Source organism: Anastrepha ludens, chromosome 3 (genome assembly GCF_028408465.1).
Source record: "Anastrepha ludens isolate Willacy chromosome 3, idAnaLude1.1, whole genome shotgun sequence".
Taxonomy (NCBI): Eukaryota; Metazoa; Arthropoda; class Insecta; order Diptera; family Tephritidae; genus Anastrepha; species Anastrepha ludens.
Window position 1 is genome coordinate 117,202,276 of NC_071499.1, and position 23,523 is coordinate 117,225,798.

At 38.9% G+C, this 23,523-nt stretch overlaps 1 long non-coding RNA gene across 1 annotated transcript in view; it reads right to left on the reverse strand.

Moving 5' to 3' along the window:
- Positions 1-1,340: 1,340 nt before the first annotated feature.
- The window catches only part of LOC128858873 (uncharacterized), a 67,395-nt gene continuing 45,212 nt past the window's right edge, over positions 1,341-23,523 (reverse strand). The window contains exon 3 of the long non-coding RNA XR_008454066.1: positions 1,341-2,319. This is a non-coding gene — a long non-coding RNA (uncharacterized LOC128858873). The remainder of the gene's footprint in view (positions 2,320-23,523) is intronic.

Below are 23,523 nucleotides of genomic sequence, written 5' to 3' on the forward strand. Positions count from 1 at the left end.
GCAGTCATCTTAGACCCAGCACACATTGACACTCCCCTCCATATTATATAGAGCTCTCGACATTCCTGAACACATTTCGAGTGAGTCATTACCGACCCAAGGGCATTGATCGCTGCTTCACTGTCTAGAAATTAGGCGAATTTCAAAGGAGCGGGGTCTATTTTTTTACTAGATTTGTCGCCATATAAATTGCATAGATCTCGGTTTTAAAAACAAAGTTTTGGTTTGGAAGTCTGTAAGTTACTTCTTGCTGGGAGAAGATGCCAAATTGTGTTCCATTACCCGTCTACGAAGATTATAAGTTTATAATCTCTGCAAAGTCATCTCTGTTGGAGGAATGAACGTCGTAGTTGTGGCGCCCAGTATTTACCAGACTTCCTCTTGTACGAGTATTGTATGTTAAACGCTTTTCATCTTCAACATTGACTTCCCAAGCTAGTTTAGGTCAAAAATAACTGACAGAAATGTTCATGCTTCCAGTTCTACCAATAAATCATGAAGATCTAGTGCAAGGACTGTTTTTACAACCTTAATGCGTTGAGTGCCAAACAGTAAGCACTTCTGACCCTTCACAGTTGCAGAATAGTCAATTGCCGTGGACATATCCTTGTCTTCTCATTGTTTTTTTAATGCAATACCAGTTGATGTACTGGAGCTCAGAGGTTATTGTACCTTTTTATATCTCTTTATTTATTATATGGAATTGCACGAAGCGATGTGTGAGAGGAATATCTAAATGTAGACTCGGCATAAGTTCTTTGAGAGTAACAGGGAAATATTTGAAGGCAGTACAATTCACTTTTAATAGCACTCAACGAGTAAAGAGAGATAGGGTCTCTCCAATAGCAATACTAACTAGACACTACCCAATTGTTCATATGGGAACTCGGTTTTTTGCTGCAGGAGTTGCAGAGATAAAGAATAGGCAAGCGAATAGCCAAACTTCGGAAAACGCAATTAAAATTTCTGGCCGAATTGCTTAATCTTGATACCGTTTCAACAAAACGAATTTGCCAAAGGATCTGCCCTTTAAAGCTCAGTTAGTTTAAGACTAAATTCGGTAGAATTGAAAACGATTTCACATCTTCCTTTCTAGTTGTTTGATAGTTCACTATCAGGATGTCACATCGAATAAATTTATTTGGATTGCAAAAACATTATTTGGTACTAAAATCTACAGGTTCTTAAGTTTTTTTGGTAAGTTGAGATTTGAAAAAAAAACTAAGTTCAGTCAATTTATAGAATTGAAATCTAAACTAAATGGACCACTTATTTATATAAATTAAGTCTGGACTATCTGAACCATTCTTCTTTTTCTTTATTGGCGCTATAACCGCTAACGAGATTTTGGCCGAGTTTAACAAAGCGCGCCAGTCGTTTTCTTCTCGTGAAAACCGGTGCCAGTTGGCCAAACACCAAGTGAAACAAAGTACTTCTCCACCTGATCTTTCCAACGCAGGAGAGGCCTTCCTCTTCCTCTGCTTCGACCATGCGGTGCCACCTCGAACATTTCGAGAGCCAGAGCATTTGTATCAGTTCAGACGACATGACCAAACCAACGAAATACCCTGGATCTTTATTCGCTGCGCAATGTCTTTGTCGTCGTAAAGCTCATACAGCTCATTCTTCCATCGCCTGCGATATTCGCCGTCGCCAACGTCCAAAAATTTTCCGCCGAATCTTTCTCTCAAACACTTCCCGTGACACCTCATCAGGTATTGTCACCGTCCAAGCATCTGATGAGAGCTTTGTATAGTGTTAGTTTTGTTCGTCGAGAGAAGACTTTAGGACGTGGGTGAGATACTCGAGTGCGCCGACTGTATGTTTGATGACAAGGAGGTACTTCGTTTTGTCCTCGCTCACAACCAGAGCCATTCGCTTTGCTTCTTTATCTAGTTTCGAAAAGGCAGAACTAATAGCGAGGTTGTTAATGCCGATGACGTCATATCATCCTGCACCTTTAGCTCAGAGTAATGACATTCGCGAACCGCTTCCGTTCCCTTTCTTCTTTATCTATTGTTACATCGCAGCCAGAATTACTCTCATTGTTAGGCGTTATCTTGTAATCTATCATTCTTGAGAAAAAGAAATTTTGCCAAACTTATTTTCTCTTTTGCATCACACACCGATTTGCGGTTTACGTGCGTGTTCTATAAAGAACAGAGTAGGAACCTAAGATCAGTAGGCTTTGAACTTTAGTAATATTGAATTGGTAAAAAATACAACAAAATCAAAATATGTACCTCTCAAAATAAAACTCATCAAACCACGAACTGGTCGCTCTGCCGAATTTTAAGTTTCTAAAATTAAGACACTTACCTGAAAATAAAAAAAAATTATGGTATTAGTAAAAAGTTAAAATCAAGTCAGTTTAAAATCTATGTAGTAACGTAATCCATAATTTATTGATATGAGCGGCTAAAATTCAGCCTGAGGGTAATAAATTTAAGAGTTCCAAAAAAGGCGTTTAAGTGCTCAATGCATTAAAATAAATAATAATTTTTTTGTGCAAGATAATACAAATAAATAATACAGAGATCTTTTAAAAATTTTCAAAGCAAGCGCAGCCAGCAAAATATCTCACTAAGTCCAAATCACTTCAGCAATGGCAGACTTGAATGGAGCCACGAATGCAACGCAGTTGATTTCCGATTCAATTATGTTAATTTAATTCAATAAGTCATGCGTCGATTTGAAAGAAAATAGTAACAGGAAACTGCAAATGCAGCTGCAGATGTATAACTGTACTCTAAAAGGTAGAAATAGGAAGAAAACTGAAAAGAATTGAAAGCAATCCCACCAGCAGCGGCACTAAGAAACACCAAAGCTTAAGCGAAAGCCATCTCTAAGCCTCAGTTCGCAGCGCATAAAATACGGAAGGGCTGAAGACTTTGAAATGAACTTTGAACACGCACAGATGCGCGAGCAGCCATCACTCAGCCAGCCCGCTAGCTAACCAGAGTTGCAATGCGTGCAGTATGCTATGGCAGTGTTATGCGCCATATACGCGGATTGAACGACAAACAGCTGACAATGTGACGCGAGCAGTTGACAGTGTCTGACAGCGTGGCTGCCCACGACTTGTCTCTTTGATTGCTGCTATGTTGTTGTCTTCTTTTTTCTCAGATGCGTTGTAGGCGCTTTTTATTATTTTATTTCTGCTGAATTCATTAATTTTGTATTGTTGCTGAAAATTGCATAAATTTCATGTATGACACATTGTCGTTATATTTATTTATGTACATTTTAGCTAAGACGTTGAACGACAGGAAGAGCGACAAGCAATTTGTGGCGGATTATGATGAGCAAATTTATGCAAGGTATATTGGGGAAGTAATATTAAAGTGATTTGTCGACATTATTTTTTCGTGTATTTTCTTTCGATTTGGAGTATATTTCCGGCAAGAAAAGTGGGGAGAACATCTTTCATTGATATAAAATTTGTAAACTTTGAAATGACTCACTTCCACGGGCGAGCTTTATAGACAAACCCATTCACCCACCATTCATTGGCAGTGATTGGGTGTGGCTATTAATTTGCTTAAATTGATCCTAAAATTTCGAGTATGACTAAATGTCCTTTATAAATACAAATAGAGTTACAAAAATTAGCCGAGTTGCTGCTTATTGAATTTCTGCGCCACATATCGGAAGCTCAGTTGGGGTTTCAACTACTTGCAGCAGACTGGACTTCATTTGGCTGCGAGGTGTTATGCGTGCTCTGGACCACTCAATTTCCGCGGTGCACAAAACACTTTAGCGTAGCTCATCCCCGTTAAAGGATCTCCCTGATTCTTGGAAGACAAGCTGATAAGTAAGATAAGCAATCAGCAATCATAAAATTCTACGCAACACGCAGCTACTCCTCCTCCTCCATGTAGCAACTAGCAAAAAAGTAGATGAGAATAAACTTTTAGCAGTGAATCTCATTTGAGATATCGGCAGAGAACTTTTACAGAATATTCAGTTACGAGTACCAAAAATTCAAAAGGAAATTCATTTATTAGGACTGTATGGAAACTTCCTAGCGTAAGAGTTGAGAAGCTGAAACTTATCAAAAACCTTGCGTCGTTGGAAGCAACATTGGTGAAGTAATTCTGGTTACCACAGTTAGTTTTGGATTTTATATTTTTTATTGGAAATAACTTTTCTAACTTTTTACTTTCATAATTTAGTTATGAGTTTCTTGCCGCATCACCATGGCGGAGGAGGTCAAAACAGTCATGGTAGCCGAGAGCGGTGACTCTCCTTTAACTCGATCGCAAAACTTAGTGAAGGAGGTCAGCTACACAAATTTTACAATACGAAGTTTTAGTGATATCATTCATTCTTTGACAATCTCGCCTTCAATGTTGCAGAAATATGAGCTGAACCGATTAGAGCACACATAAAAAGCCGGTCGCGGTATACCTCTAGAAAGATTAGTTCTACCTACTGAACAAGTATGATCTTGGCAAACCTATGCGGATGCCATCAAAAGTCTCAAGAAACCCCTTAAAAAATCATAGCAAACTTCCATGGAAATATCGAAGACAACTGCGAAGACTATCGACGGAGAAAACTCCGTTTGCATGCAACTACATCTAGAAGCCGAATAACCTTGACTAAACTTCATTGAACAGCAAAGGGGTAGACATACTCATGAATTAGTGAAACGCAGTGGACAAAGCCCTAGACATGCCAAAACACTGTTATTAGGACAGCCACGGGATGCCTCCTATGTCCTCGCTACAACGCCTACATAATGAGGCACAGATGCTTCCTGTCAAGGAGCACAACAAACTGCTCAGCAAACAGCTTCTACTCGGGTGCTACCGTAGGTTTCCCCCATGTAAACACTTGCTTGAACCAAAGCACCAGGAGGCATCTCTTCAACTACTCCTACTAGATTCAGGACAAAACTAACCGACAACTACTGGACCGGACAGTGTTTAGACATACACTTAACGACATTCATCGGGAGACACTTACCACCTTCCTTAAGTCCCGACCCCCGAATGCCGTAACCGAAGTCCAACCACCATCCACAACAGATGAAGAGCTTCAACTACCCCGAGAGACCCGCGGAACCTTTGCACAATTACGTTCTGTATACTGTAGTAAGCTAAACTCCTACCTATTCACGATTGACCTCGACGTACCAAACATATGTACAGCACGATACTAACCCCCATCACGTGTTCGACTCTCCGGGCATGAATCACCAACTAAGTTTTTTCTAATATAATATCTCCTCGGCAGGCAATGACAAAACCTCCGAGTGTATTTCTGCCATGAAAAACGCACTCACAAAAAAACCATCTGTTGTTCAGTGGCGTAGTAAAACTGTAAGTCTCTCCATTTGTGGAAAACACCAAGACGCACACCCCAAACTGAAGGAAGAGAAGAACCCTGAGCTATAGCACAGTGGGCCTCCACACACTATATGAAACGGAGTAACGCGGCAGTCCCTCTAACATAACTTAAACGTTCGTGAACGAATCACGGGTCAGATATTCTTCTTGATTGGCGCGTTAACCGCTTACGCGATTTTAGCTGAGTTTAACAAATCGTGCGGGTAATTTATTCTCCGTGCTAATCGGTACCAGTTTGGTACATCAATTGAAGAAGGTCATCCCCTTCCTCAGCTACCACTAGCTGGCACCGCATCGAATACTTCCAGAGACGGAGCGTTTGTATCCATTCGAACGACATGACCCAGCCAACGTAGCCGCTGGATCTTTATTGGCTGCACTATGTCTATGTCGTCGTAAAGCTCATACAGCTCATTGTTCCATCGTCTACGATATTCGCCATCACCAACGTGCAAAGGTCCAAAAATCTTTCGCAGAATCTTTCTCTCAAACACTCCAAGTGACTCCTCATCGGATATTGTCATCGTCCAATCTTCTGTTTCTGTGTTCGTCGAGAGAGGACTTTACTACTCAATACTTCACGGTTCAGATGCTATATGTACATATTTATATTATAATAAATCGAGTTCAAAAACCGGCAATCTTTCAGAAGGCCCTATCTAACTGCCAGCTCATGCCATTCCTTTGTATGAAATCAAACCTTTTCCTTTCCTTCATGAGTCGCAGCTCCAAGTCAAGTGAAACACAATTTTAGCATTTTTCGTTTAATTAACTCACATTTCGCGAGCAAAAATGAAAATTGGCCATATTTTGTTCAGTTATGGTAATTACTAATTTATATATTAAATTGAAAGACAACAAAATTAACAACTATTCCTCATAAAAACTGAAATGAGTCAGCTGAAAAAATATTTTTTTTTTAATGAAACCTAAATTGTTTCATAGTGTAAAAGGCAAAACGACTACTTTTATAGTCGATTATTATGTATTTAAAGGCAAGTAATCATAACTTCAGCATTAGTTCTGGCAATTTGATGTGCCGCATAAGGCCGCATACGATTTTGTTGCCAATTTTCGCGCAAGCAAACATACTTACACACATACATGAGCATGCACATGTGGTTAAAAACCATCTTTTCACGGTCACATGTTCGTGTAAGAGCGAGTGCACATTTCACGCCCACACAACTGCATTAATTGTCGAACAGCGGCAACACTGCTGCGACACTTTTTTCTATTCGCACATACAAGATTTCATAGCAGTTGTTCAGTACATGAAATTGCATGTTTAACCATTCGTTTTTTCTTTAATTTTTTTTTTCTTTAATTTTTTTTTTCTTTAATTTTTTTTTTCTTTTTTTGTTGAAACAGACTAAACTCTAAATTGCCTGCGACATAGCCAACGCGGAAAATGCGCCACAACAGCAACAGCGGCTCTAGCAAACGAACGAATCAACGAACATCAATGAATTCAAGGTGACTGCGACAGCAACAACTGCAGCTGCAGCTGCAACATTGCAATTGTTTTTGTCAAAGCGAAAAATTGCACGAATTATGTTCGTTACAATTACAAGTGCTAGCAGAGCATTGAGTGGAAAAATTTCGACTGCAATAAAGAAGAAAAAAATGTCATGCGATAAAGTTTTTGTTTGTGCATTGCATCTTGCCATACCCGCCGCCTCATTCACAAACGATGACAATGCTGTCAATGCCGATGATGCTGCTGACAGCGTTGACGAAAGGCAGCCATAACGTTTTGTTGCCATCATTGCTGTCACTGTTTGTTGACAATTATTTCAGGCAACCAACGGCGAGTGAGAGTAGTGCTTTTGGCGCCAGTGAGAGTAAGGGCGTTGAAGTGCGGCGAGTTAGATTGCATGGTGTGGGTGTGCGGCGCAAGCGCGTGACACAAGTGGCGCGCAAATTTCATGGACTATGAAGCTTCGTTTTTTTTATGGATACTGATATTTTTTTCTTCACAACCTACTGAACACCGCCTTTGATGAAATCACCAACAGCCAGTAGATAATTACATTTGTATGGCATTTTAATTGACTTTCGGAATTGAAATTTTATTGGATAGGTGTTAAATTGGCGTAAAGTGAAAATGTAAATTTTAAAATTGGACAATTGCATTTGAAGCAAGAAGAAAAAATGCCAGGTGCTAAATTTTACTAAAAATAATTTTAAATTTTTATTGTGTCGGAAAGAAAGCGGCACAGCGGCCACATTTTTTTCACAATTTTATTCTTATGTAGTATATAATTAGAGGTTCAATAAAGAGACAGCTTTCTCGCACACCTGCAGACCTTCCTAAACACCTAAGCGTCATTAATGAAATGCATAAAAATATATTTTGTTAAGCCAAAGCGAATATTCACTTAATCAAGCTTAAGAGAGGAGTGAAGTAAATTTTATGCTATTGTAATTTTCGGTACTTGAAAACAGATAAACAATAAAATGAGTGAATAGAGATATTAAAAGAAATAAAAAGAAGAAAATTGCAATAAAAAATAAAGAGAAAGAGAAAAAAGGAGGCGAAGAAAGAGTAAACAAATGAAGTAAAAAAAATTTAACTAAAAAATAAAAAGATAGGAAGAAAAGCAGGCTCAAAAGATATACTAGACTAAATATTTAGATGTGGGTACAGAATCTTTGAACAAAGAGTTGTTCAAGTCTCAACATAAAATTAAAGTTCCCTTATCGAATTGACCCCAATTTAAATCCGGTCAATAACTATCATTAAGCATCTTCCAAGCGGAGATATATGCCATCTGTCTATGTGCAGAGATAAACTTAGACAAAAATTTCCGGAATGAGCGAATTGCCATTCTGAGCGAATTTCATTCAGAGCGACAGTCAGGCGGCACTCAAGGCTTTCAGATTAAATCCTCAATGGTCCTTGAGTATAGCGAGAAACTGAATCTACTAGGAACGTACAATCGTATCCGGCGCACATCGATCCCAGGATTCAGGGGTATAACTGGGAACGAAATAGCGGACGCATTGGCGAGAGAGGCTGCGGTCTCGCTACCAATAGGACCCGAGAACTTCCTTGTTAAGCGACAACACACCATCAAGGAGAAGAATAGAAGTGAAGAGCTGATACTAAGGCCGGTTTGCTGGCACCAAATCATGGAACTACGTAAGATGGAATCTTTATTGCGAGGGTACAACCAAAAGAGGTTTAAAATAGTCATAACCGTTCCCAAGTATAAACTGAGAGTCCTCACGGGCTTTCTCATAGGCCACTGCCGACTGCGTAGTCATCTGCACATGATCGATATAATCCTCTTACTCCTGTCATTTCTGTGACTAATCGTAGGAGACTCCAATGCACCTCTTCTTCAATGTAAGGCTATGGTGCGAAGAAGGTTGAGACATATCGACCAACAGCAACCAGAAGAAAGGCACATACGCTCAATCCAACCAAACACCTCGGCGGGTTTCACATCCCACTGCTATAATATTGACTACTCACCCAGACAGTGATCTCCTTGGCTTGCTACCTTCATTAACCCAGCTCAATTTTCGGATACGGTTCGAAGATCCCACACTGAAAAGTAGGTTCTTAGTAGTGCAATTCAACTTTCGGCTCCTGTCGGAAGACCTATGGTTTCATCTTTCAACGGAAACAAGTTTTCCTTAAATTTTAATATTTCATGTTCGAGAAGTTAGAATGCCACTCACAACTCTCGGAATGGACTAACACACAACGAAATAGCTTAAAAGTTTTAACAGCTACTTGCCTATTACATCTTTCTTTAGTACAATCCAGTCAAAGAGCCTTCTTTCCTCATTTGTAAGATACCTTCGACATCTCCTGGCGCATCCAAAGTTATTTTACGCTGGCGCCGGTTAGCACGAGAAAGAAGAGGCTAGAGGTAAACCATAGCGGCCTCAATCTCGTTGTTTAATAGCCACACCTCGTATACACAAATAACCGGTGTCAAGTACGGCACCACAGAGTGGCCAGTAAAGAAGATGAAGTAAAAAATATAAACACTAAATATTGGTATGGTAATGTAGGAAGATAAAAATAGCAGCATGCCGAAAAATCTAGGTTAAAACACACACCTTTTCACAAAAGAAAAAAATCAATAAAAATGAACCGAAAAAGCTACATACGAAAACAATACTTAAGTGGCAAATAAAACACTGCAGCTGAGAGGGAATCACAATAAAAAATTTAAGGCTTGAGTCATTGCAAATTCGGCAACTGAAGTTCAACGCCAGCAAAACACTGCTGTTCCAATGCAAACGAAAGTAGAAAAAGGAAAAGAAAAACAATAATAAAACGAAGTATTCCAAAAGGTGTCATGTAAAGCAAATGAACCGCGGCTGCAAGTCGATAGCGGAGAATGTAAGCTTGCTTGGGCAATCGAAGCGCCCAACCCAATTGCGAATGCTGTGAGAACGAGAGTGGTCAGTGTAGGCAGAGTAGAAAGAAGAAAGGCGTGCAGACACCGAGTGCAGGCAGCAGTGAAGATTGGGTTAGGAGAAAAGCGAAATTTCATGCACACTTCATTGCCTACATATAAAGCAATGTATCTGGGAGACCGACAGCTACACAAAACTAAATACAAACGTGCATATAAAAATTTGGAAGTTGTAAGTAAAAGCTGAAATATTTTTACTATCAACGTACAGCCTTAAACAAATTGATGTCATTAACCTAAAAGGCCGAAAAAATGCCAAATGAAATGCATACGAAATGTCGCCGATAAGCTGCCGAAAGGCGGTATGGGTTATATGTAAATATGTGTAGAGGTATTTAATTATAGATTTATTTATGGAAATTTCATCTACGACGCGTTTTCTCCGTAAATAAAAACATCAACAGTTGACTAAGCTGCGGTGTCCGAATGACCGGCCCGTTGACAACTTCAGCCTACTCGAGTTTAGTCCAAATTAGGCGATTTTTATTTCGTGTGAATGTTATTTTTAACACGTCTATGACTTATTAATTTTCCTCAGCGCTACTTGTTGTCAATTTTCATTTAATTTGTTATTCACTAATTCAACGAGTTCAATTAATGGTGTACAGCATATCTAGAACGCGATTTAAGCGCGCTCAATTTGAGTTCTAAGCAAAGAACACCTACACTCAACACTGTACAGCCAATTTTTGCCAATTATTTGTTTGTATGTACGAGTATTTGTAAAAATGAGGCCTACATGCCACTTTATTCAGCGGCATGCTCAACATTACGCGCCATTCAATGGGGTCAATGTCTGCCGGTTCAGCATTAATGAGGCATTTTTTTTCATTAACTGCTAACTTTTTCTAGATTCAATAGCGCTGGAAGTTCAATGGCAATGGATGTGTGATGACTGTACTCACTTTTAAAGTAAATTAATCGCTAATGGACCGCAAAAAATGATGCACTCTTGATGAAATTCGTTTTAATATCTGTGTAATCTAATAACTGAGAATCACCAGAGCTCGGTAAGGTTAAGATGGGCTGGGGTGCCTGCAGAGTGTACGGAGGTTCACTTGGGTGTTCTGGTACCACTGCTTGGAGAATTTCGGAGATAATAAACTAATAGGGACTTCATTCAAAACTAGTACTCAATTCGGGTTCTTGTTGTTGTTTCAACGTTTTTCCAATCTCTTTTAGAGCTACTAGTATTTCGCACAATAAAATTTCCATTAGCTGCAATAACTTCCTCGATCTGGGTTCGGAGAGATTGCATCCCCGAATTAAATGCTCCTTTTTTCATATTTTCCATAACGATATTAATTGCAGCCTTTAGAGAAGAAATGGTGTCAAGAAGATGCTTATTGATTTCACGCTCAACTACGCCCCTAACGTAGTAATTCAGAGGTTAAGGTCTGGGAAGTTAGGCGACCGTAAGTTCGGTGTTATGTGGCCATGGAAATTTTCAGCCATCAAATCTTGTGTAGCCATCGCTTTGTGTAAAGGAGCAAAGTCTTGCTGAAAGATGTACGGGATGCCAGCTCGTACACCAATAATCCAGGATTTCACTACTGTCTCTAGAACCCCGATGGATGCAGCAGAATTCACTCCAAATCAATGACTAAAGAAGTGTGGTGGCATTGCATATCCATTTTTAGTTCACAAAACCTTAATCCATAACAGTGGTTATAACTTCGTGTGCACGACAACAGAAACCTCTACAGGATTGAAACATGGCCATCGTGTGAAAAAAATCAGAACATATCATACAGTTCAGGTTGTTTCATTTTGCTTAGAAGACGCTTTGATCGGATAACTCGCTGTATTTGCTCCGACATATCTCCGTAGAACTTATACTGGAGATCTTCGTGGACAACTCGACGGATAAGACCCTTAGAAACATTAAGCTCCCTCGCAAGGCTTCTCATATATTTTGTATGGTCCTTGTCAACGATCGCTTTCAGTTTTCGAATACAGTCTGCAGATCGGACAGTCAGAACGTTCGTAGTGTTTTTTGCGTTTTGCAAAAGATTCTGCATCGCCTGATGCTTTCAATTCACAGCGAACCTTATAAACGAAAGAACAGGAGCACTTAAAAGAGATTTCTAAATTTCTGCATGTGTCTTTATTTCTTGAGTTAAATTGTAGTCCCCCATGTCATATCTGGAAAAGTTCAAAACGAAAAATAATAATTTCGGGAAGTACTGCGTCAGCTACAGTTTAGATAACGATAAAACTAGTCGACTGACTCTGACATAAACCGCTCCAGAAATATAGTAGACATCTACAAATACTCACCGTTTTACATGTAAAGCTAAGATCGCCTGAGGAAAGCAGATATTTACATCTAAGTTAGCCATCCCATACAATTCCCTATTTTTTTCTTTTTGATTCTTATTTTTTCCCAGTTGTTTGCATGGCAGTCTTTTGCAGTTGAATAAAAAGTTAAGGCGTTTATTTGTAGGTTATCTAAGTTTATAGCGTCTTAGCATAATTTGTTTCTAATCTCTATGTTTCAACTCTGTTTCTGGATGCCGTTTCAAACCGTGCACTTTATCATTTACCAGAATATTTCCAATTCTTACCTTCGACTGTAATTGTTCAATGATTTTTTTTTCTGTTTATTTTCCCTCCAGTAAGACCATGCATCCATCCTTTTTTAGTGATCACAGCTTGTGAGATAGAAACATTTTTTCTATTTACCTTCAACTCAAGTTGGTTGATTAGCGATATCTTTCTAAGGCTTCAGTTTTTCTTCTTCTCCTTGCATTCTTGTTCCCATTTCAACATCTCTCTCAGGCAACTGCACCAATGTGTGACACGCAGTCTATGATAGACAATCTAATTTCTATCATTCTTGAATGGAACTAACATCAAACCTTTAGTGGTTTGTTTACAAGAGAGATCACTAAAACTCAGATTGTGTTGGTGATGTACAAGAAAAATCAACGCAACTACTGTCCATGTTAGATTAGGTTCGATTCTTTATAAAGTTTGCACTTCGACCTCGTCGTCTTTTGTGCCCTCTACTCATCACAGTACCTCTTCAAGACCCAGTTCCCTTATTTAAACTCTAAATGGAACCTCCTGAAATTGGTCGCAGAAATGACAAAAGTCCGAAGACTAAATCCTGATCTTACTGTCCATGCTACTTCATTGCCAGCTGCACAACGGGTAATAGGGAGACTGATTATATTCAACTAACCTCACCTTACGCATTTTGTTTCAATTTAATTTGCCTCTCCCTCTCTCTGGAAATTGCGTATGGGATAACAGTCAAAGTTACTCTCACAGTTTTCTTTCGGATGGCCAAACCATTTTCATTTTATTCGCCTCTCTCTCTCTCAGTTTTGCTTCGGTTGGCCAAGCATGTAATCAGCTATCATCCTTAATGCTGCACGTGATATGTATGTATATACTGACTATTTAATTGATTGTAATTGCTTAGGTGGGTGGATATATCTTCAAAGAGCTCATCATCCAATATCAAGATGAGGGGAAATCCCTACGCCATACCAGCCTGGAGGCCGTCAGGCAGCCCCGGATCCAGAAGACCAATTCCCTACTCATCTTAAAATAACGGATTACAGAAGCTAACGAGGCCCTATGTTTCCGCTAGGAACTATGGGAAAATATATATATATATTTTTTTATTCTGCTTGTTTGAATTTATACCTTCAAGTACAAATTTCCAATATTTTTTTCTTATTATTTCGGTTATTTTACTTGTTTCAATTTTTATCTTCAAGTATAATTTTCCAATATTGCTTTTCTTTTTATTTCAGTTATTTTACTTGTTTCAATTTTTATCTTCAAGTATAATTTTCCAATATTGCTTTTCTTTTTATTTCAGTTATTTTGCTTGTTTGAATTTTTATCTTCAAGTATAATTTTCCAATATTATTTTTCTTTTTTTTTCAGTTATTTTGCTTGTTTGAATGCGGATGATGGCAGTCTATCCTCATCATTTTGATCTACTCGTTTCCGATTTTACAGGTCTTATGGAATACAAGAATCCTTAGCACTTACCTTCAACTTTAGTTAGATTTTTTCTTTTTATTTCTTTTATTTTTCCAATTGTATGCCAATTATCCAGCTTTAAATGGGAATAAATGCTTGCAGTACTTACTTCTTATTTGGATATGCTTCGCCTCTTGGATGTTAGAAAACTTCATTTTAACAGAACTTCAGTGAAAATTCAAAAATTTTTGAATTATCAAAATTTTTGATTCTTCTACATCTTCTACTTATATTTTATTTTAACCTTGTTGCCAGTTAAAGTCCACACCAAGATGGATTGCGTCACCGCCAATACAACTTTTCCATTACATCACACAATCAATAAAACTAAACCAGACAAATTACTGCTTCATTTTTGTCTCTCTTTTATTTGACAATTAATTGCATGACGAGTTTTTGGCAAAGCCGTTTAATTGTTATACAACTGTTTATTTTTTGTTATTTTTCGTTCATTGAATTCATTTCCAATCACTCTACTGGTAGTTATTTTAATTATATCGCAAAAATCGAAACGAATTTACAACTGAATTTTGTTTTTTCTATCAATATGGTCGCTTTCAAATAAACATTAGCAAATGGTGAATACAAACTCCCAGTGTAGTTATTTTGAACAGCTGTTACGCGTCACCGGTTATACTTGTAGTTATGTATGTATCTACAATGCCTTACAGACGCACTCTGTCGCGGCAAAGTGCTAATAGCAGAAAATGTCAGCAACGCGTACACTCATTAATTTTAACCAAATTAGGAAATTAATTGGCTGTAATGCATTTTTTTTGTTTTTCATTTTTTTTTATTTTTATTTTCAATGGAAAAAATACGCGTATTTTATACTTTGTAATTGTTGACTTATGTCACTATTAGCGCAAAGTAGCCGAAGCGTGAAATTTGCAATTCAACGTCAGTGAAATGATTAGCAAAATAAAAAATAAGGAAAAAGAAGTGTACGCATCTATATTTGCAAAAAAGAAAGGTAGGAAACCTGAACTTTTGCTTAGCGAAAATGCAAAACATTCACAATTTTCACCGCAACTATGGATGCTGCAGCATCCGTTTCACTTGTTCACTGTACGATGTGATACAGCAGGCACCACGCTTTGAGCATTTTTTTTATTTATTTTTTTTTTGTTTTGAAAAGCTCAAATTACATAGCAGTGCGAAAAGGTAGAATCGCTTAAAAGTTATAAACCCGTCAAAAAATGGCTAAATTAAATATGTGAGCAATGGCAAGATGGCGAGCGTGAGCTAATACATGGAATTAGAAAGAAAAGATGGCACACGAAACACAAGTCAGCTAAGTTATGGATCATAAACACCTTAAAGTGTTGTTGAATGGCTGCGTCAAAAAGCCACCATCGACTCAATAGCTGTGTGCAGAATTCACTGAACGACTTCATTTTTCACATATTTCGCTCGCTTGAAGATGCTTTACTACTTTCCGTATAGAAGCCACGCAAAGCAAAACAACAACGCACAGTGGCAAGCAGATCATCAACCCAGTTTCTGGCGCAACCTGCTGACTGATATACGGTGTAAATTTCTTGATGACTACTCGTAAAATACACGTTAGTATCTGGCATAGCTTCGATTTTCTAAGACACATTCTATTTCGTTTTACACTCCTTTTTTCTTTTCATTTCGTTTTTTTTTTCCTTCGGGCATGAACGTGTTTTGCTTTACAAATAACACGAAAAAATATCGCCATTGTTTTTTTTCTTTTTATTTCTCTTTATTGTTGTTGTTGTTTGCAAGCTCACTGATTTCAGCATGCTAGCCTTGCTACTGTGGCTTTAGTAAAATTCATACATAGCCGTAAGTGTTTCTCCCCACTGGGACGACAAATTATCAATCCGTAGCCAAACATCTGATGCGCCTGTCAATATTCGTTGACTGCTATGCGGATCGGAGCTTCTTTGCACCTCTCTCATGCGTCATTCTATCCGAACGTATCGTAATCATCACCATTGATGCCATCAGTCATTCATGAATTCAATACGGCTGCCATTCATGATCGCTCATCTGCTACTAGTGGGTCTTCCGCGTTTATGCGTTAGTCCCAGCCAACTAGCCAGCTAGCCCGTCAGTCAAGCTGCCAAGCTGGTCATCATTCGTTGCGGTCAACTGTTTGTTTATATTGATAACGCCTCCAGTCTGTTTGTCTACTACCCGCACATTCAAGTCTCGAGCTGATGCTACCCATTTTGAGTTAAGTTGCACAACTTCACTTTCAGAGTTGTTCGTTGCGCTGTGCTGCATTTTCTCTCGGCTCGCTTTTAATGGCATCTTTAGTGTGCTTCTAATGTATTGACTGCATTGTAGAAATTGCCTCACTGCATATGCTGATGAACTGTTTGCCATCTTTGCACAAGTGTCTTTGGATACTTTGCTCGCCATGTTTGTCCTAGGGTAAACAAGCGATTTTTTTTAGCTTGTGCAAAGTGAAAATTTGTAATTTCCCTGCACTTCTTTTTTTCTTCGTCAAACACCCATTTCTAGCGAGTTCGACCAACGACAGACGTGCACTCCCAATCGAGTTTTATTAGCGGCACAGAAAGCCGTAAATTGAACGCCTAGTTTTATTTACTTTCTATACATCATCGGTTTACTTTTGGTGCGTTTTATTTTCTGTGACAATTTGTTGATCACAATTTGCTTTCGCAGAAATTTAATCTGTGAATACGCATACGTACAAACATATTTGGTGTGCTTTTCCTTTACTAATCAATTGCTCAATTGGCTTTAATTTATGACTTGATTGTTCAGAATTGATTTGAGACTTCGCAGGCGTGTATTTTCAATTAAATACTTTTTTGGCACAATCGGGAGATAAACGAGCTTGAAGTGGAGACATTTTGGACTAAAACTAATTGATTTTTTACAGAGAAAAATATGCATAAATCATACTTAGTAGCTTGGGTTAGAATATTTTGAATATAAATTCATATATGTGACACTTCAAAAAGGTTGCGAGCAGAGCCGTTTTCCCATTACGAGAAACACGTCGAGTAGTATTTACTTGCCGCCAAGAATAAGAGTGCTCATTTTTACGTGAGTCCCCGAATTCGTCCATTGTGGAGCGATTGAAAAGTGTGTGGCAATGATCGGCAATTAAGGTAGTATGTTAGAAACCTCAGGAAATTTATTTTGGGTTAACCTCTTGCGGTGTAGATTGAATCATCATCTTACTAAACTAAGAATATACTCCAAAGGAACTTGGAGCTTCTGTAGGCAGAGGGGCTGGCACTGTGCCCAGCACTGATTCATAAGCGGGACAAAGGCCTAGGTAAACATATTTTACCGGAGGAGGAAATAAAACTCAATAAAATAGGGCATATAGTAAAACTTATTGAGGTCGTTGGGCTCAGAGAAATACTCGAAATCCATGAGAAATCGCGGAAATTATTCTAAAAAATATGTCTTTATACAATTATTCACAAATAGTAACATATCTTTAAGAGCCTACAATAGCCACTATTCTATTGCCTTTCTCTTAGACCTTCGGACTCCCTGATAAAGGCTAAGAGATCCTCGGTAGCCACATTCCTAACAGGCACAGTGTTACTTTCCTTAGGCCGAATATCTCATTATCATATAGTCGGCAGTATGCCGCAGGGGATGGATCCATCCAGTGGAACTACGACCGGTGAGGCAACCTGCGAGCAACCTTAAGCCGGCCCTTTCAAACGTATTCTAGAAAAAGCTTTATATACCAGAGAGCTCCCAATGCAGCGCAGTCACTTCAAGCACGGTCCCCCAATGCAGCACAGTCACTCCATCATCGATTCTGCAATCGAAATGCACGGTAGTCTCTATAATTTACTAAGTCAAAGGATGGTGATAGTCTGCAAGGTTTTTGGCTTCCGCACTAAGAAAGCATGAGTCAGAATCGAACACATAATCATATTGTAAAGTCGCCAAATGAACTTCAGAGGCAGTGCATTCGAATTTTTTTTTCCTGTAACAATGATTTCCAAGACGTTCGGGTAGCCTTTGAGTTCGTAATACCACACAAATGGTATGTTCAAGGGGTCATTTGATATGAATATTTTATGGTTTTACCGCTTATGGAAAAGCTTCCCAGGAAGGAAATGATTCACGCACATTTAGCATTACTTTAATCTGGAATGGTCAACAGTGGAATGGTATATATCTCTAAGGGTCAACGGCTTGGAATAGAAGATACAAATATTCGAAAGCTGCCCCGTTATCTAGGAAGGCGCAAATGTAATATCCTTAGACCAGTAGCTTTGATTTAACTAACCAAATAACATGAAGGCAAATTGGTTGATTTCCGGTTAATACAATCAAACTGAGTAAAAGGTAAAGGTAAAAAGGAACTCGGTTTGTACTTGGTATGCGGGCTCAATGATCTTTCCATAGTTTTTAAGATGCTGGCAGTTAGACTGTTCGAACGATTTTATTTGGTTAATGAAGGAAACTTATGCCCGGTTTGGAAAAAAATATCACATATAACTTTCAGTATGTATGTGACCTTGTCTGCCTCTCCGTTACTTCGGCTGCACTCTCACGACAGACGGCGGAGCAGATGAAGTGTCAACTATAGGCTAAAGAAAGCAAGAGCGGCGTTCGGGCGAATGCATACAGTATGGGCGAGTTCAGCTCATGTGGGAAGTCAGTAATGTTCTAGGAAAGTGAAACAAGGTTAGTCTCCAACACCATCACATAGAGGCTACAATCTTTCGTCAACAAATGCCAGCGCATCATTTGTAGAATATTTTGGCCGAACACCATCAGCAGGGACGCGCTGTGGAGATCAACGAATGAGAAATGGAGAAAGTGGCGATGGATAGGTCACACGCTTTGATAGCATCAAGAGAATGGCACTGGACTGGAACCCGCAAGAAATCAGAGGTCGCGGTCGGCCAAAGATCACTTGGCGAAGGTTGATGTCGCGGGAGCTAGCAGATGCCGACATCACATGGAACGGCACAAAAACAACAGCCCAGAACAGTGTACGATGGAAGAGGCTTATCGAGGTCCTATGTTCGTGAAATGAAGTTTAAATTGTATGTGAATTGGATTCCCAATAATAATTAGCTGAACGCCATAGTTCAACCCGGCTTATTTGCGAAATTTTCTTATTTACCGAGTCCCAACGCAAAATCAATCAGTTGTAACACAGAATAAACAATTTATTCTGTGGTTATAGTTGGTAATGAGCCAAAAAAGCTGTATAAACATGAACACAAAATATATCTCCAATACATAAATACAACCTTATTCTAATGCACCTGCACATTAGTTTAGCATTCGTGTGTCAGCTAATTAATTCTTATAAGTTCGGGGTAGGTACAATTTAACCTAGTAAATACTTTTCGGCGCCAAGCACGAAGCTCTCTAAGGATATAAAGGGTTTTCCAATAACAGGTGTTATCTATCGCTATCGAGTGATGATTAACGATTTTTTATGGCCGGAATTGGATGGTATTGATCTGGACAACGTTTATTTTCAACAAGACAGCGCTACGTGCCACACAAGCAACGAAACCATTGATCTTTTACGGGAAAAGTTTCCGGGCCGTGTTATCTCTCGAAGAGGTGATCACAATTGGCCACCGAGATCTTGTGATTTAACACCTTGTGACTTTTTTCTTTGGGACCACGTGAAAGAGAAAGTCTACGCCAACAGCCCAGGGTCGATTCAATACCTTAAAGATGGAATTCATGAGGCTATCGAGGGCATAGCGCAGCCAGTTTGCAATTCAGTTATGGAAAATTTCATATTGTCCTGCAAGCATGGTCGTGGTGGTCATTTGCCTGATGTTATTTTCCACTATTAACGGCATACCTTCCTCTTTATAATGAAATTAACATCCGATCATTTATTTTAAAAAATAGCATTTTTCTTTGAATACCAAAATAACACCTCTTATTGGAAAACCCTTTATATATAAAAGAGTATGTAGTGGAATTTGTAAGGTTATTAGGGGCACTTTCAAGAAATTTATAAACAAGTATTTATGTGTAAGCACATAGCTCAGAGCAGTACATATGTACATATAATTTGTATGCCTTTGGAAAAACCAGTGTTGACTTTTAATGATCCTTTGACATGCAACCACATTGACATTATTCTCATTTCTCTTTAACCTTTTAATAGGTCACAATATGTGGTGTGCGACTTTTGGGTGTGTGGTTTTTTTTTACTTTTCAATAATAAATAAATGGGCAAACAGCATTGCGAAATCTCTTTTCCAGGAAAGTGAGTGCAAATTTTTCAGAAAATATTACTTTTTACTCCACGCAGTACCCTGGTGGAGAAAATAGTGATTACAGTTGGCTTAAGCACTCAAAAATCAAATTTATAATCAAATCTACAAAAAATGTACAATTTCAGAACTCCATAACTCAATTAAGAAATTTTACAAACATCTGGAAATCTTTCGCGAAACCTGATGAAGTCGTTATCGACTCTTTCTATTAAATCGGCCGGCCTAGCGGAGAAAGAGTGGAGAAAGCGTATTTTTGATCCGATTCTCGTCTACAGTTCCTTGGTTTAGTGGATAGTGATTAATATGAGCTTAAAACTTGTTTTATTTCATTTTTTTTGATGGTCGCCGATCAAGTCACAAACTAAGGAAATGTCATGCGTCAAACCTAGAAATATCTGCAGCACATGTCCGGCAATCCCAAACTTAATGAGCTTAGTTATCACCCGAGTGGAGCAGGACTGAATTATTATTTTTATTAAAAATTTCTCTCAACCCCTACACTAAAAGTTTGACATTGATTTGGGTTATCCCTGCTATACTCGCTAAAGCCTTTCCTTAGCATCTTCGCAGGCAAAGGCGATCGAGCAGAAGTATGTTTATTGGGATCTCTTCATGCATTAACTCTAAAATCCTACTCCTTTGTTTTGTGAGATCATCACTAAAATGAGGTTTCATCGAAGACTTTCATCACTTTTTTATTGAAATCATTTGTCTTGAAATCCAGCGCTCCACACCACACTCGGGAGTTCGTTTATCTAGAACACTTTTCACAGTAATGAGTCGTCGAATTTGAAACTTAAAGCTTGACGACTGCAGATATCAGCAGATATCCCAAAAGACAAATGCAGTTTACTTGTATGACTACAAGTTTTGGACTCCCAAAAGTCTACTCCACTTATTTCCGTGCCTTCTTCTTCTTCATACATACACCCGCCTCCTTTCTCGAGCCTCCTGAAACAGTTTTTAGTGAGGATTTGTAAAGTAAGGAATGCTTTCCTCTCCTCACCAGGTCTTGTCTTAAATTCTCCCTATATAGTATTTACTGTTGTGCACAGCTTCTGATAAATACTATAGATGTACTAACCTTCAAGGAGCTAAATGAGGCGAAGTAGTCCCTTACAGCAATGTTTATTATAGCAGAGATCCCAGAATACACTTCAGCTTTTCAAAACTGCATGTGTGCGATTTTACTGCACGTCCAAAAGCAATATTACATAGCTGTAAATATGGAATAAAAGCATTCGTAGGCATTCTCACACACATCCCTTATACCTTTCTCAATTATGTTAGGAACTAAAGGTAGTGGCTCGGTATAGGAACTTTAGGTGGCTATCGCACACTCAGACTAATATGAAATTTGTAATACCACTTCAGAGAGATATGACTTCGCTCTCCCTTTATTTATGGAACAAAGCAACGGATCAAATAGAGCATATACCGAGAAGTTACAAGAGAAAAAGATTCCAAGAAATTGTCTAGTCTCCCTAAAAATAGTTTAAGCATTCTGCGCCTCAGAAGTCATCTACATAGACGTGGCATATACTTGAATGACTCTTTTCACCTTGTGACATGGCCGCTGATTATTCCGTGCATACACTTTTAGAGTGCGACGCCTTGCGAAGGAAGCCGGACATTAAGCCTGGAGCTTTAGCAATTGCGTTAAATATCATTGGGCTCCTTTCTACATTTTCTTCGATTTCTGGTTCTCGAGCTAGATAGTGGTAGAGATAATGTTCAACAATCCCTGTGAGGACTGACTACATCATCTCGACGGCAACAATTAATAGGAATTTTGCCTCTCTCTTTCCATCTAAGGAAGAATGGAATAAGGGATTCTCTCTAAACAACTTCGATACTACGCTCTATGCAGATGACAGTAAAATGGACTGCGGTGTTGGAGCTGGTATATATTCTCACAGACTTAAAATTGAGAAATCTGTGCGTCTCCCTAATACCAGCAGTGTCTTCCAGGCGGAAGTACTGGCAATTGGGGAAGCCGGTAGACTACTAATCGCAGATTTCTCTTTTAAGGGCAATATCGCTATTCTTTCGGATAGCCAAGCTGCAATCCAGGCACTGTGTTCGGCTACAACAACCTCTAAAGTGGTAGAACACAGTAGGAATAGCCTTACCTCCTTGAGTGAAAACCATAAAATTACCTTAATCAGAGTCCCGAGACATCGGAACATTGAAGGTAATGAAAAAGCAGATGAACTGGCAAGAGGGGAATCTGCCACGAATAACCCTCTTGCAGAATCGGTATTCACACCATTAGATGCAGTCAAGAATATAATTTCCCTAAAATACCTCCGAATCGCGGATTGTAGATGAAAAGACCAGACGAAAGCAAAATTAGCAGAACGTTATGAACCACCTACAACCTCAAGCAATTGTCCACATTAATAAACATGAAATGACGGGACGCCTGGAGACTAACAGCAGTCATAACTGGCTTTTGGTCTATCGGAGAACAAGCAGCCAAACTGGCTGTCACAGTTGTAAACAACAGGAGAAAAAGGAAACAATCTCCTATTTCCTCTGTGAATGCCCTGCCCAATGGAAGGACAGAATGTTAACCCTGGGCCAACCGCTGTTCGAGAGTCTCGAACAACTGTCTGGCTTAGACGTCAACAACCACTAAGGTTCCGCACATACTGGATATAGTCATGCTGTAAATAACCGTTAAACAAGTTGGTAACGAGGATGTGGCAACAAAATGGTGCGGAAGCGCTAGTTGTATTCTGGAAGAATCTCAACTTTCACCAACCAATTGCTGAAGTGACAGCCCTTGGCCGGATTTAAGTCCGGGTCGTTTCAGTAACGTAGAACCGACTGTTCTCTTCACTGTTCGTTCTCTGACCCGTTGCTAAGTTTTCAGATATCCCTGTGTGGGTAATCCGCACTTTTTTTGGGTATTGAGCAACACTTTTCCTCTTAAGCTCTACCAATTCTTAAACTCTTCATAGATTTACTTTTCTTTCCGAAATTCATTAAATTTAAATGTTAAATATTTTTTCTAAATTTTCGCTACGTTAATGATGTGAGTCTACAGCTTCGAGCGTAGCACAGGAAAAAAACATTGCCCCGGGCAATATGACACCAGCGAAACCATTTAAAACTATTATCGAAAGTTGGCATGCAAAATTACAATTACCAATTCGTTTAGCCACAAAGCGCTCAATGCTACCTGTAAAGCCAAGCAATTGTTGAAAAACAAGAAAAATGGTATAAAGCCATTGGGAAAAGCAGAAAGCATAATATGGTATGTCATCAATATAGAAGGCTGAGCTACAACAATAGGCTACTGCTTTGAATGACCGTGTCAAGGTCATAAACCATTCGGCCGGACATTTGTTGATAAGCGCCGTGGTGGCACTCATTGCAGTCATATGGTTTTTGACATTTGGCATTCTGCAAAATTAAGTATACACGCGACTTTGAAATTTTGTCAAGACAAAAAGCGGCTGTGGTGGCTTTAAATGTGAAATGGAGTGA